This window comes from Lepisma saccharinum, chromosome 5 (assembly GCF_977018435.1).
Source record: "Lepisma saccharinum chromosome 5, izLepSacc3.1, whole genome shotgun sequence".
Lineage (NCBI taxonomy): Eukaryota > Metazoa > Arthropoda > Insecta > Zygentoma > Lepismatidae > Lepisma > Lepisma saccharinum.
Genome location: NC_139233.1, coordinates 76,303,918 through 76,316,362, shown reverse-complemented (window position 1 = coordinate 76,316,362; position 12,445 = coordinate 76,303,918). Strand labels below are relative to the sequence as shown.

Genomic DNA, 12,445 nt, shown 5'->3' with positions numbered 1-12,445 from the left:
GAAGTATACAGAATTTCTTTGCATTACCAATTCAAGTGTGATTTTCCTCAGTGAAATGTACAGAAAACATACCTCAAAAATGACAAAAATATGCTGTCATACAATGAATTTGCTAAAAAATATGCCTTAGGTTTTTTTATGCATTTACATGACAAATGACAGCATCATCATAGCGTTCACAGAAGATAGGAAATTTAATTTGGTGTGGAGAAACAAGCTAGGATAAAAACATGACAAAAATCTGAGGCCTGTAAGGGGAAAAAAATCTGAAAATATACTTACTGATTTCATAAAGGTGCTTTGTCAAAAATGAAAATTGTTACTTCTGGAAGTTTATGACAGCCACACAATCTTCATTGTGTACCTCAACCTATCTACTTACCATTCAAGTTAACATTTCTGGAGGTGTGAATATCCTTAGCTAGTTATATGCAATAGCTTATGGCAAGTTGTGAATATGCTTAACTAGATGGCACCTCCATTGCAGGAAGAACACAGTAATTGCATGACAAATTGTATGCTGTAACTTATTAATGCCTAACAGAACCAAGAAGTTACAGAACTGGCATTGTAAATTTACACAGAGATCCAAGTTGTGGAAATTATGGGAGTGCAATACACAGGTTTTTTTTTTTTTTTTGGAAACTCTGTGAGCATTGGCACATAATACCAAAGACATGTTTTTTCATTTCATAAATTTTCAGTCAATTTTAATGTCTCTAACATGTAAATTTTGCATTCCTAGATGCTATTTAATGATTGGTACAACAACTATAATTCCTCAAAACTATTTATTTCAGTCGTTATAGTACCGAGACAGTGATGTGAAAAGATTTATGAATTATAATGACAATCTTAGTGTAGGATTTCCCTTACTCTTTGAGTGGAGTGGAGTTTTAAGTCAACTTTTGTGCACAGATAGGCTAATTGGGACTGGACCTACAGTTTAAAGTACGATCCGAACCACTATGCCTCACCGGTTCTCAAACTTGGAACCCCTTGATTGCAAAGCAAATATGTTACAACTATGCCATTGGGGAAGCACCCGTACCATTTGAAGTAGATGATGTAATAAAAATTATTGTGGATGCCGTATGAAAATTGAAATATAGCATCAAAAGGTAAAAATAATAATAATAAAAAGTCTCTCAAGAGATTGAAAATGAAATCTGGAGTCCCCTTGATGTTGAGGTAATTAAGATTTGACTAATCTATTAATGGGGAGACTGTTCAAAGAAGTCCTCCCATTAATGACTATTGCAATATTGTTGTACGAGAACCAGTTGGACCTAACTTAAATTTATGTAATTTTCACGAGTGATTATGTCTGAATATAAAAAAGTCAGTAATTTGAAGATACTTAAATCCTCTTTACCACTAATGAGAAAAGCTGGACATGGGTGAATCTGATTCCAAACACGGCTTTTTTAGAGTTATGTTCCTCTGGTTCTCACACGGCAACATATGACATGAGGTCGTCTTTATGCACAAAGAAGCTACAGTTTAAAGTGGTATCTGAACCATTAAGTGCCTCTGCTGAGTATTGAACATGGAATCCCTTGATTACAAGATGGCAACATGCAACATTTCCAATACACCAATGAAGAGGCTTGAACTGTCAGTGAGCAAATGAGTAAAGTAAACCAATTTCAGATAGAACAGCACTGAAAAATATATTTGCAATGAAACTTTTCTAAATCAAGTGGGAGGTGATTGTGTACATTATGAAACATGTATTCATGAAATCAGATACACACTGATGCAGACCTTTTGTACACAGAAAAGGCATAGTTAAAAAAAAAAAACTGACTACATGGGAACTTTGCATGTAATATCAGCTTTCTAAAACTTCAGGAAAACCCTTTTGTGTGTTCTGTTACAGCTCTTGCAATAACAATGTTCTACAACAACACACTACTTTATGGCAAAAGTAACTAAGGCAATGAAGTACATTGATATTTCATAACGACAAACAAGGCTTAAAAACTGTTGCAAAGGGGAAGCTTTAAACAGAATAAAATAAACCTTTTCATGTTTCATCTTGCATATGAAAATATAAATCTCCTTTCTTTAAAGAAATATATTTTAAGGTAACAGCCATCCAAGCCATATGAAATGGCTGATGTGCATTTTACTGAAAAATTATCTGAAAATTCTGGCTCAAGCAGATATTTAGTTTTCTGTTGGTTGAGTCCCAATCTTCAAGAAAACTTTCCAGCAGGTAGTAAAAATAAATAAGTGAACCATTTAAAGTATTCAATAATTAAATGAAATAAGTGAGGAATTGGCACTGCTAACAATATTGAAATAAAGTTCTGGTGTACCGTTACAATGTTATATTTCAAAAAGAATGTCACAGAAAACCTATTTCACACAAACTTAATAACATTAAAGCACATCTGAAGATTCACACACACACACACACATGCAGAGTTGACAGTGGATAGGAAAACTGAATTTTCTTCCATCCCTCCATCTTTGATTTTTGTTGCCATAGGAGGGTGATAGTGAAGCACCATGTTCTTTAAAAGACACCTCCATTTTTGTTTTAGGATGCCAATGGTCCAAATGGCATTAGACAGCTATGCACCTCAAGAGTGTTTTCACCAGCACCATCTATTGGTGTCATGACCCATGGTCCTCTGGATACCCACTGTTACCTGCAAAGATAAAGAAAGGCCTGTCCTGAGTTTCCACTGTAGATAATAAATATCCCAATAACAATTGAAAGTAACTTCACTTAAAAGATTTTAAAGGATCAGCAGGAATTCAAGTATTAACTTATGAGCACTTCTATAATCTATTGCTTTACTTCAAAACATCTAAAGTGCACATATCCGGTGATGGTCCCCCCAGTGTCTTATGAAACAAACTGTATGTTAAATTTGGCAATCCTCTAAAGTGCCACATTTATATAAATTTTGAGTACTTTCGTTTAAATCGCAATGTCAATGTTTGACTTCCAAAAATACGCAAGTGTTCCACAAAAGCTCTATTTCCATAGCAAATGGAATGTTGAACAAATGAACATGTAATAGCCCCATCTAGTTGCTGCACTTTTTTACACTCTGTGCAGTGTAGGTGTATCCAGTGTCAAGAGTAGTGCAAGGAAATCACGTTCAACCAACTAGACGGAAAGCAGTGTTCCAGTTAAGAAGATTCAACAAATGCCTGTCTGCTGCTTTGAACGGTCATTTGATTAGTTAGCACACACCACGTGACCATACACCAGTCCGAAAGGTAGTGCAGACACCAAATACACTACTTGACTCCAAATCAACAAACTAGACAACTCAGTGTTGCACCGTGCAACCAACTAGACGCTTCAGTGCAAAGAGAGTCAAAAAGTGCAGTCAACTAGACGGGGCTAATGTGTTATGACTCCTAGGTGTTTTATAAACTTGCCTACAACATCCTCAATTTACATTCTACAAATTCTATTACATTTCAGTAATCTTGTTATTCATATCCAAATTAAACATGTATCATATTTAATCACATGCTCATTGTGTGGCAAACATTATAGATTATGCTAACTGTGAATGTTATGTGAAGGCTTCCATGAAAAGTATTGTCTGGAATAAAAATAGTTATATGATTTTATGAAACATTCACGTAACATTTCTATTAATAAAAATGCTTCCACATAAAATTGTCCCTAGCATGGTCTTGTTGTACACTGGTAGGGTTTCTTCTTATTATTATTATTACTACTTGTATCTAAGAATAAAATGTTTTGATAACATTTGAAGAACTCAGAAATGTTTAAGTTTAAAATTTACGGATAATGCACATTTTGTAATAATAAAAAGGTGAGAGAAGAGAATACTAGACTTATTGTAGAATATAGATAATTATGAAACAACACTGCACATGTATTCATAATACAGTAATGGTAATAAACATAATACTTCACATCTTTAATAATGCAGTTCATATATGAGATGAGTGCAATTTAAATACTTCATGGAAAAATTATTAACAATAATTATTCCAGACTTAGAACATCTACATACCTAACAGCCAAGTGTTCCTTGTACCTGCCTTATTCTTATATTGACAAAAGTATCTGATGTTGGAATTCCTCATGCGTCCACCCTGGATACCGAGAGTAGTCACAATATTTTCATTTTAATCGGCTATCTGCAAAAGAGGAAAAGTACTGTAACTTTTGCACAAATAATTGGGTTAACAAGTTGAGGTATTGATCATAATAAGATACTGCACAAAGTTAATGATTTTTTTAAAAAATATATATATATATATATATTCATGTTATTCTGAATGAGAAATACCATCCATCTGATGTTACACATTACTCAGTTGTTTACTTCTGATTTATTTGAAAATAGCAACTGTTTTGAAAACCCCACAAATTCACCTTTTACTGTGTTCCAATAAAAAATAATAAAATATTAAAAGTATATCACTCTGGAACTGTTATTGCCATGAGCACCTTTGATTTGGTTTGTCTTAACAATTATAATTGTATTGTTTTGTCCATGCAAATAGGAATACGAGATAAAAAGTGATACAAATTTGTTTGCTAATCCAGAACTATATGGATAGTATTGAAAATAAACTAGCATGTTCACTTGCACAATATACCTACCTACATGGCCAGTCAGCCACTCATTTCAGTATTTATGTTTTATTACATTTTATTGTAGAAGCTGTCTAAAACCCACCACATGATGGATGTCAATAGGTGTTATTATAATGAAACAAAAATAACGTACACTATCTTACCTCCTTTTAACATCCAGCTGATCTGCTTGTATCATTGGGAACTTCATCCATTGTGAGGAGCAATAACCACCATAGCACTGCACACTTGCTTATAAATTGATTAAAGACCTATAACCATCTGGCTGGTACCTCCATGTTGTGAAAATGAGAGCTTCTAGCACCTATAAAATTATTTCAGAAAAAATAAATATAAATTCTCTTACAAGGAAACTTCTATCAAACAGTTCCCACTGACTCAAAGATTTTCATGCTTAAAATAAATTCATGCTACCCACTATCAACACATGACATAAGGTAGTTAAACTGAGTGGTTTCATATAGAAAAAAAATATTTTCCCCTTTTCAATTGATGGTTATGAATACAGTATACCAAGTACCCCCTCCCATGCACACACACATATATACATTACTAATGACATTTTTGTCACAAAAAAAGGTTTTCTCTCACCAGTGTCTGGGCAACCGAATGGAGTACTTTCACTTTTACTGGTGCTTAGGCGTTTAGGTTAGATTTTGTGATTACAATAAAAAAAAAAGATAATTTTACATTCCCGTCGTGATAAAAAAATAGATTTGGGATTAATTCTAATGTCCGTAACTCTGTAAATATACGTTTCTATGCCCCCAAGCTTCTGATATAGTCTTAACAACAGTTAATCTTTCCATGGGGAATTTTTCCTGGAAATTCGAGGGAGTACGTAATTTAGTACACTCGACCTGCAATTAATACAACTTAAAACATAGTGTCAAAATTTCCTTTAAAATCTTTATCATCAGTTCACGTACTGTATAAATCATGTGTACCATTTTTTCCCCCCTATATATAACATATGGTAGTGGTGCCTAATTGATGTATTTTATAGTACCGTAATTTCATTTACTGGTTGCAACAGGACAATATGTTGCAGAAAATTAATTGTTCTTATTTTGTGCGGCATCGTTATTTTACATTTTGATGTGACGTTGGTGGAATGTTGGCATACATTTCCCAGGTGTAACAAAATATATTTTGCAGTAGTATTTTATTTCGCGATTGCTAAGCTTAAGGAATGTTGCAAAAATATCAGCTCTAATTCTTACAAAGTACGTGGAACAATGTAATTAACAATAAGAAGGAAAATGGCACGAAGTATTTAATTCTTTAGGTACATCGTAGCAACAATTCACAATACGTACGTATTTCACTCTCCCCCAGATTTGTTCCAATTGTCCTTATGTTCATACCCAATAATATTAATAACATACTAACATGACGTACTTACTCGAAATACGACTGAAACGAAGTGGGCTTGCAATTCTTCTTTCTTCAAAACCATCATCCGCAACAGCTGATAGTGTCCATCTTGAAAATCTGCAGCCGTGAACGAACTCGGTAGGTGCCTGGCTTGTGAGTAGGTTCCACTCGTTTTCTGTTAGCGCGTCCGTAACCGTATTCGTTAACGAAGAGTGGAGACTACACTAAATGGCATTCGTTAGCCTTTCTTGACAAAAACGTCACGAACTCGTTAGACCTTAACGTGTTGACAGTTCAAGACTTAGGCCCCTGGATGGAGCCGACCTCTGTGAAGGAATGGTGTCAGCACAGCGTTTTACGACGCCAGGGGTTCCGGTTTCTATATCATAGAGTGTTGTATATGATTGCTGCTGTTATAAATTATTTGAAATATAATTGACAAGACTGTAAATATTTGAAAAAATATTGAATCACTTAATCGAAAGGGTATAATATAACATTATAGACCTGAGCATGAATTGTAGACGGATCTGTTGAATAAAAATCATTGGCAAGTATTATTCTTTTCAGTTGAATTGAATTGTGAATTGTTGTTTTAAGTCGACTTTATGCACAGAAAGACTAATCGGGACTGGACCTACAGTTTAAAGTGGGATCCGAACCACTGTGTAATGTACCTCCACAGGAAATCGAACCCGGGACTCCTTGATTACAAAGCGACGACGTTACCACTACGCTTATACCTTATATTTTATTTCCAAGTATTCGTGTTAATTGTGTCGTTATTCTCACCGTCGTGGTTGCAGAACGACAAATATGCTCGCCGAACGAAATTTATACAGTCACTGGCAACGCTGAACTACCCTCGGAAGCACCTGATTCCCACCCTTCCGCCCAATCCGGTGGGGTGACTGGTTTGTCGGTAGGTGAAATGGTGATTGGGGACCTGAAAACAGGGCGGAAAAGGTGGGGGGAACTTGTCGCGGCAGACACGAAGGAACCAGCTACAACACACCCTTTTGATCCTTCCATGAGATATGTCCAGAAGAAACTGAGTTGGAAGACCCCTGGTGCGAGGCATCACAAAGCCCCTACCATCCAGCCAACAATGCAACTAAATACTGCGTTGAATGCGAGTGGGCACTAAGAAATTGCTTCATAGTTCATCACTGAATGGAGCATAAAGAGAAGCAGAGGTTATTTTTCAGGATTGGGGCTTTCGGGAAAGTGGCAATTGTATAGCGTGTGTGTGTGTCTAGCTGGACACAATTCATGCCCAGTACAAAAAAAGAAGGTATCGGTAACGCAATGAAAAGCCGGACCATTCCAGTATCCTTTTTATGTGACTTTCGCATGGCCTGTTGTCGCAGCAGATTCTATGCGTGATTGTTTCCTTTTATACGATTGATAGCGTGGCTTGGTCCACGATGACGTTAAGAAGGTATGAGAATTATTGCCATTCTTGTAACGGAATGCACTAGGGGCGATTATACAAATATACACTGTACATTTTTATTCTTGAACGACTGCATAAAGAAGAACCGTACAAGAAGAAGATGATGGGTAGGTGTTTCTGCTCTATCTTCTTTTTTTCTTCGTTATGTTTCCATGACTTATTGTGGCAAGATTACAAGTTGACTATCCATGCTGAAGAATGTACAATTTCTTGTTCGTTCTGTACGGAATTAATTTCAAGCGATGGTGGCGAAAAGGATGCCGACGGATTTGGCGACAAATTATAATGTTTTGCTCGATTTCAAGGTTTTAACATTGCATATTCCTGTTACGATTTGTATTTTTATTATCATTAATATTATTTTACGCTGCTATTCTAGCTTTTATGGTTAACCGTTGTTACGGAAATCAGAGTATGTAATTTTCTTATTCCACACGTAGAAATCTGCATGTTACTTCATGGAACTGTTACTACTTTTCATTCTTGACATGTTGTTCCTTTAGGTATGGAATTTCATGAGAAACAGTGTGTTTTTGCACCTAGAAAAACACTACTTGTCAACTAATACCCGTTTACTATCCCTTATTGAGTCCCCTTCAATACACTCTCCTTGGTGTCATTATGAAACTTTATCTTTTGTATCTTTGGTATTTGTCAGTCATTTAGTCAGGATACAAACTGTGATTTTAACAGATTGTGATTTTTATTAGATCGTAGATCTTATTGATGTTTACCAATAGCTCCACATAAAACTATTTGTAGGTTTCCATTCTATTAATTTAAACCTCGCATTCAGTATATTTTAGTATACTTATAATTGGTTAATTGCTTAAATCTAACCACAGATTATCTAACTTTGATATCGAATGGAGAACAAAACCCTTCTAAATTAAATTCTAAAACCTAACTCTAAGAAAATTAAGATATTGACTCGTCGGTTACATGGTTTTGCCAGTTGATTTGTCAAAGGCACTACGTGTTTGTTGAAATTTCTTTTGCATCAAAGCAAAGACCGAATGTCCATTTACTGAACGAAAAAGCATGTTTGAACTGCGTTCAAACTTCTAAATGATTTATCTGATCTGTTAAAGTTAGTATCATGGCATTGAGCCAGTCGTACAATTTTGATTGACTTCGTAAGTTATTTGACTGTGTTTGGAATGTGCATTGAATTTTCTTTGTGGGTGCAGAAATCTTTAACTGGTTACGTGCATATGATTTCGCTTGAAAACACACGTTCAACGTTCACCCACGTGCGTCTGTTCAGTTATACATCCCGAATGAAAACGAAGTCTTCAGAACTGTTCTTCATATTGTTCACCAAAGTTTGGGGAAAAAATATATTTCCAAAGGCTTGAAAGTTGATTTGTTCATCACTTATCGGTGTTTCAATTGAGATTCCTTTGAACTTATGGTTTTCCTCTAACTCCTGAACTCGTGAATCACTCAATCTGCAAGTATTCAATAGTTATTGTAGTTACGTCCATTTCTCTGCTCTAAGAACTGAATAATTTCTGTTTTTGCATATGAATTACTGTATTTGTCGGGGTATGAGATGCACTTTCTTCCTTTAAAAATCGGTCTGAAAAACAAGGTGCGTCTTTTGTACGCCGATACTCAGTTTCTGATTGCCTTCATTTCAGGAAATTCTCTCTGTTCTGAGTTAGAGAGAGCATTCCAGTCAGAGTTCATACACACGGATGCGAATGCGCTTTCAAAGTTAAAAGTTGAAAGTAGGGGTACATATTACTTTGTATTTAAAATACTGTAAATTAATTATAATATTAAGTCACAAAGGTTTTTCCCAAAAAAAATGTGTACAAAATAGGAGGTACATCTTATATTAAGTTGTTAACAACTCAACGTACGGTTTTTCTGCGTTTTCGCAAAACATCCCAACTGATAGTTGTTGTTATATCTTTGTTTTTAAAAATAATACTGAATAGAAGAATATAATGAGAATGCAGGTCTACTTTTTTGTCGTGCTTTTGTGCGCCAACAAATGTACATTCGAACTGAAGGTTTCACCAGAGTTTCGGTTGTGGAGCTTCATAATCCTTATAGGTGGCACTACTGTCGTTCTACGTGAATCATCCATTCCGTGCAGCATTGGAGGTGATTTCAAGTTATGTAATCCTTAGCTAAGCAAGATAAGAACGCACCCTGCATCTGGAATATTGTTTGCAAGCGTTTTGAATAGTTTCTCGGTTAATTTGACGACGTATATTTTACTGATAATGCAGGTACGATTGTGTAAAGTGACAAATGAAGAGGGGAAGTTGATATACGCTACAATGCAGGTAAGCGCTGGAATTCCTTTCCGTAACTTCATGTGCATTTTTGTAGTTGCTATACAATTGTAGGTTATATGGCTTTGCATTCAAGTTAATAAGCTCAAGTTGCAACAGATAACGGGTGCTATCTACGTAGATGTTGCAGTAAACAAGATGGTTGAGAATTGCTTGTGTAGACTGTAGGGTCTCACTTCACTTCTTTTCTAGACTTCTGTGCAAAACAGAACATCATTGGGCATGTTGTTAGAATGTCACACAAGAAGGAAATACAACAACAACGACCTATAGTGTGTTACACTTCGGCCTTATAATATCTCAGTAATTAATGTTTTTCACTAGAAACAAAGTGTATTACCACGAGATATTGAGATGTTTAGATTTTTAAAAAATATTAATATCCGAGTAGATTCCATTTGCTCATCGCATTTTTCAGGGTGGAAACATTAGTTTTTATCAGTTTGCAAGTGTTATAGGTTCTTATGGTATAAGTTTTCTCAATACAATTATTTCTGGGTACTAATTATATTTTTTTAATTTGAAATAGTGTGAAAATGCAAGTGCAACACTCCACTCATTATATGGCAGTTTTAAAGAATAAAGAAATTCAATTTGCACGTCTAACACAGTGGCGACGCCAGGGGAGAGGGGAAATAGGTACCCGTGATCCTCTGTATCCCCTACAGAAAGTGAAATATCTTGCATGGTTTCTGAGGATGTTGCTGTTTATGAACGTTTTCAGTTTATCTTGGCTCTCGGAAGTAAGACTGTTACCTTAACGTGTTATTTTACCATGTAGCGGAACAGTCCGAAGGCTTCGCGCAAGTGAATATAGCACCCAAAACGACTTTCCAAAACAGCAGCTATAATTTTACGTAGTTCGTTAGGTTTGGTGCTGATAGTTATTTTCGGCGTGTTCTTTCGCTATTTTAGTGTACATACTAAGAGTTGTTACTAACAAAAAGCAGTGTTAGGTTTAATGATGTTAGAATTTCCTTGTATCTTTGGCTTAACATTTTGTTTTTGAAAACAGTGAAACTGTGCCCTAGAATAAGTAAATCTGGTTCCAATGATACTGACGAGTGACGAATTCACGTGTATCGTTTGTGCCCTTGCATTAATCCAAGGTTTTATTGGATTATTAGATTTAATGCTGTCAATAATTCTGTTTTTCATTTGGTGATATCGAAAGTCTACCACTTAACGCGCTCGGCCATAAACCCTCCTTTTTAGCCCATCTGTACTGTATTATTTCTCGACATTCGATAATATCAATTCTACTTTGCCTTCGTAACCACCTCCTGAAAGAAACACGAGTTTCTCTAGAATGTCAGCATGTGCAATTTTAAGAATAGCAGTACTTTCGTATTTTTGTTCTTTTAGTCCCCTTTTTGCCACTTTTAGCTAATCGCGACGATGAGGATGGATGATGGTTAGATGAAACTGATGAAGGATACTCACAACGAACACCCATGCCCAGGTAGAGACTCGAACCAGGGATTTTCGGAGGCGAGATCGACCACTCATCGCACTCAGCCAGCAAGCGGGCCAAGTCCTATTGTAGAAATACATTTGTATGTTACTAAAATTATTAAGAGAATGTACTGGAAGCGTGTATGGGCACTCAAAAGTTCAACGTCACTTGGGTGACTGCAATGTGTTGAAGGCCAACAAGGCTTTGTCATCTGGACTGTCAGTAGTGTCGTGAATCCTCAGTTCATCCCATCGCAGCGATTCGCCAAAAGTTGCAGAAATGCTACGTTGACAAGGACATATTTAAGGGAAAGGGTGTCTAAATGTCCGGACACCCCCTCGAAAGACTTACCATGCAATTTAAATAATGAAATTATACTTTTTTTTCGCATTTGTTGTATGGCTAATTTTTTCCGCTGAACTTATTGGAAGGCAAGGATTAGATTGGAATCATGCGACTCTGAATGACAGTACCAAAGATGATTTATGCACGCTACTCACTACCTTTAATAATATGCATAAAATATCAATCAAGAATTATACTTTTCTTCAACTGGATCTAACAACCTTTTGTTATTCTTTATGTTCTTGACATTAATTTCCTTGCCAGGCTAGTTGTCTTTATACAAATGTTTGACACGCACCTTCTGCCTTTAGGGCTTTTAGTTTAGTCTGGTTATAACCCTTTTATCGGACTTCTCAAAGGCTTCTAAGGGTTAGTAGGACCAAGCCCTTGCGAGGTCTGTGGTGTAGGATTTAATTTTAATTATCACCTATGCAGGTTGAAATGAAAGATCCTTAAGATCTTTTACTCGAAGATTTATTTGAACTTTCGATGTTATACAAACACTTTTCCAAACAGACAATTCACCCGGTATAACTTGTAGGCCTAAACCTATTAGTTATACCGAAGTTTAAAACCCTGGTCTTTTGATGATGCAGGAGAACACCTTATTCAGAGTTGGGTTTGTGAATATCCGCCAAAATGGAGTACAAGTACACCAGCCAATCCGAAGATTGAAGCAAGATATTCCCCAACGTCCCCTGAACCATCAACCTTTCGGCAACCAGGAGAATGTCCCGCAGACTCACAAAAGTCTAGCTCTTTTATATCATATTGTTGTTTACAATTTACCATGGTTATTACATAGTTGTTTAATATTTCCATAGTTTCATCATTTTCCCCTGATTTAAGTTCAACAATTCATTACATTAACAATAACACATTTTTTAAAAAAAGAT

The 12,445-nt window shown here is 35.8% G+C and overlaps 1 long non-coding RNA gene across 1 annotated transcript; it reads right to left on the bottom strand.

Moving 5' to 3' along the window:
• Positions 1 to 1,895: 1,895 nt before the first annotated feature.
• Positions 1,896 to 6,287, bottom strand: LOC145988403 (uncharacterized). Its single transcript, XR_014441751.1, has 4 exons — positions 6,012 to 6,287; positions 4,750 to 4,910; positions 4,017 to 4,143; positions 1,896 to 2,660 (listed from the first exon to the last, which is right to left on the bottom strand). It is a non-coding gene; the product is annotated as an uncharacterized LOC145988403 (long non-coding RNA).
• Between the last annotated feature and the right edge of the window lie 6,158 nt (positions 6,288 to 12,445).